Below are 3,961 nucleotides of genomic sequence, written 5' to 3'. Positions count from 1 at the left end.
CAATCGCTCGCTCACAACCCACCCCTAAGGCTGTAGGGGAGACCCCATTGTCACCAGCAAGCACTTCCCGCATGAGCCTGGAAGGCGACCTTGTTTTGTGCAGGGGGATCCCCAGGCTCTCCGTCTTGCTCCCAAGGAGGCAGTGGGGAAGTAGAGGCAGCCACGAGGTAGCGGTCAGGCCGAGTTGGGCAGAGAGTCCACAGTGCAGGGGGCGAGGGTGGTTGGCAAGGGGGCCGAAGGTGGGACGTGAAGTTCTTTCCGCAGCAACCACCCCCTCTCTCCCCCCGCCCCAGCCACATCTGCGGACTCTGGGCACCTGAGAGGAGGCTCCGGACTGTCCAGGGGCTGCTCCATGCATGGGTCACAGCCAGCCGCTGTCACTCTGGCCAACAGGTATCAGACCGGCCCCAGGGGTCCCCAAAGCTCAGCCCGCAGAGCCGAATCCTGGCGGTCCCTCCACAGGGGCATCCTCTCTGGCTGGTGAGACCGGAAGCCTTTTTCAGGAACTCCGCTCCCAACATTCTATTAATTTGCAAATTCACCATTGGGAGGCAAACAGCCTGCGGCCATCGGCAAACTCCTCCCAGGGAAACCAGGGAACAAAAGAGGTGCCTACGGACACCAAGAAAGTGCAGTCGGTACTGGAAGGGCCTCCGGACCCTGGCACCGGGGCGGGCAAGCGGCGAGAGAAGCGGTCATGATGGCAGCACCCTAGGTCTGTCCAAGAGCCCGTGTGCTGCTGGGACCAGGTTCAGAAGACACCTGGGCCAAAGGGAAGGTGACAGCAAATGCTCTCGGCAGCACAGGGTGGTCCCCTGCTCCGGGAGGGACATGGCTGGGAGCCCAGAAGCCAGGAGTCCAGGGGACAGGAGACAAGGCCCAAAGGCTACCACCTCTCTTGGTGCCTCCAGACACACAGAGGCTCCGGGGCTGCCTTGCTGAGCGCAGGATTCCTGGGTCTTCCTCCCTGTAGCCGCATCACATCCCCTGATGGGAGTTGAATGGGTTATGGGTGACAGAAGCGGCCGCGAGGTGGCAGTACTGACTCACACTTCACCGCCTGAGGCGACCGAGGCTGGGGTCCGCCCGTGCTACGTCCCGGGTCCGCAGTGGTCCACGGGGGTCATCAAGGAGATGGGCACATTCCTGAGCCACCCCCCCCGCCACATCATCTGAGTCGCCCGAGGCTGAAAAGAAACTGGGGTGACAAGAAAGGATACTTGGGGGCAGTGAGGGATCCCCATGCCTGGGATGCTGCGGTGTCGGCTTCAGAGGGTGACCCTTCCCACTGGTGCCCCTGACAACACAGGGCCCTGAGAGCCACCCTGCAAGGCACAGGTGGATTTCAGGGGTCCCCCCCCCCCGCGCATCAGTGCCAACCCTGAAGCTGACTGCGTGCCCTGAATGGTGCCGAGTCCACCTGTGGGTGTTGGAGTCAGCGGTGACCGCGAGGTGGCGGCACCGGCCCACAAATTACGGCGGTCATGGCAGTGCCTGGGGTCCACCCGCGCTATGTCCCGGGTCCGCGCAAGCTGGATTCCGCAGCGGTCCATGAGGGTCACCAGGGAGACGGGGTGCTTATCTGAGCCACCCCAGGTCAAGCCACGCCCGCCACGGGTCCCTCGAAGCCATCAGTGCCGTGAAGTTGGATTCATGTCACATCTCTTCAGGCACGATGATGGCAGCACCAACCGCCAAACTTGGGATTTGGCGCACCCGACCCAGCACACCGACACCACCAAGGACAGTCCCCAACCCCCTGGCTTTTTAACTGAGCTGGCTTCCAAGGGAACTTGCCGAGTCCCTCAGACCCCAGGCAACTAGGTATTAACATCTCCATTCAATTCGAGCGTTCAGATGCTAATGATCTGGGCGAGCGGCTGCCTCCCTCCCGCTGAGGGAGGCTCGCGGAAGGTCCTGCTTCGGGAGGTCCTACCCGTCGCCCGAGCACTGCCACTGAAGTGGGGTGCAGCAGACACCCCAGTGTCCCGGAGGGGGTCATTAAAAGGTGGGGATCCTGGCACGGCAAGCGTGTTCTGGGGCCAGGGCGCAGGTCCCCACAAATGTACCCTGGGATCACGGCGGGTGCGTGGAGGCGCGTGTCCTGACTGCAATGCACTTGGTCTGCCCTAGAGCCCACGTGCTGCTGAGAGTGGAATCCGAAGCGTACTCCAGGACCCTGGTCCGGTATCAGCAGAGAGGGGATACTTGGGAATCAAAGGGTCCCTGCCCTGGGGTGACAAGGACATGACGGGAAGCCCAAACTCTAGCGGGAAATATACCGATCTAGAACCAAGGAGGCACGGGACCCTGGGGCCCGAACGCAGGAGGATTTGGGGGTCCCTCCTTACACTGGGTGCCGACCTCCAGGCTGGTTGTACTGTCTGGGTGGTGCCGAGCCCTTGGGGGCATGGAAACGGCAGTGGCCGCGAGGTGGCGGCACAGACTCACACATCACCGCCCGCGGCGAGGCTGGGGTCCGCCCGCGCAACGCCCCGGGTCCGCTCCGACCCGGTGCCGCAGTGGTCCACGGGGGTCATCGGGAAGACAGGGTGCTCAGCCAAGCCACTCCACCTGTCACCCCCGCCCGCGTGGTTGTAGCTGGGGAGACCGGAGAGAATACTTGGGGGCAGTAAAGGCTCGCCACACCGGGGATGGTGCGGAGTCAGTCTCAGAGGGGGGCCCTTCCCAGGGTACTGCCGGCGGCACGGGGTCCTGGGGACTGGCTGCCTTGCCGAGTGCAAAAGGATTTCGGGGCCCTCTTGCTTTGCCTTGAGCCAAGCCCGGTAGTCCCATTGCATGCCCCTGAACCCCAGAACGGCGCCAGGTCAGCTGTGGGTGTGGATACCGCAATGGCCGCGAGGTGGCGAGGCAGACACATCTCCAGCCGGAGGCAGCCGAGGCTGGGGTCTGCTTGTGAAGTGTGAGGGTCTGACCCATCCTAACTTGGGAGTCCGTCTGTGGCAAAGTTTGGCTTTTTCCCACAGAAAATCTGGGGGTTCGCTCATGACAAAGGCTGGGGTGTCAGGTTTGGAGGCGAGCACCCAGCACGTTATGGTGGATCTGCCTGAGGACTCCTCTGAAGTGTGTTGACTCGGGCTTTTTTGCCATTGTGTGCTCCATCCCCAGCACCAATGCAGTAGATGTGGCGGGCGGACCGGATGCACCGCAGGGGCCCGAGAAGCCCCAGGAAGGCCAGAGTGGTCACCCCAGGGACAGGGGGCCAGGGTGGCTGAGGGACCTTAAAGCTCTCAGGTCTTCGTTCGGATCCTGAATCTGCCTGCAGTGCCCCAGGCAGGCGGGTGCGCTGGGCGCCTGGGCAGGACTGGAGGCTGTCTTGTCACCAGGGCGCGCCTGTGAGCCGCGGAACCTGGCGGTGTGCCACGCCCGGGAGACGGGAACGCAGGGCACCCCAACCGCAAAGGGAAGCCTGCCTTTCAGGAGCCGCTATCCCCGCACATCAGGGTCAACCAGATGGTTGTGGAGCTGGGGTTCAGCCACTCACCCTGGCCCCTGAGATCGCCGGGTGATTAAGCTCTCGTTCCCCNNNNCATGTTCCCCCACCCCCCCACCCCTCACGTGACTGCTCCCTGTGGACTCCCAGGACCCCAAGGAGAGCGTGGGGTCTCAGCCATGGTGGCCGCCAAGGGTGTCACTGAGTCCTGCCCCAGTCCCCGGAACCAGCGGCCGAGCTCCCGTCGGGGGCAGAGTGCGAGCCCAGCGGGGGCGGGCGGGGGCAGGGTGCGTGGTCCGCCCCTGGGGCCCCGAGTGCTCCAACCCGAGGGGAGAGGTCCTTGGGGGACAATGCCAGGCCCTGTCTACAATGCCAACAGAGGGGTGCGGAGAAGGCCCTCTTTGGAGAATTCCTGGACGGGTGAGGAACGTGTGCTGGACCGGTCCGGGGCGGAGGCGGGCCTTGCGGCCGCCCCGAACACGGTCGCCGCTCCTATTGGCTGGCGGG

This window comes from Crocuta crocuta, unplaced genomic scaffold (genome assembly GCF_008692635.1).
Source record: "Crocuta crocuta isolate KB4526 unplaced genomic scaffold, BGI_CrCroc_1.0 scaffold653, whole genome shotgun sequence".
Lineage (NCBI taxonomy): Eukaryota > Metazoa > Chordata > Mammalia > Carnivora > Hyaenidae > Crocuta > Crocuta crocuta.
Note: the sequence above shows the minus strand (reverse complement) of the source record.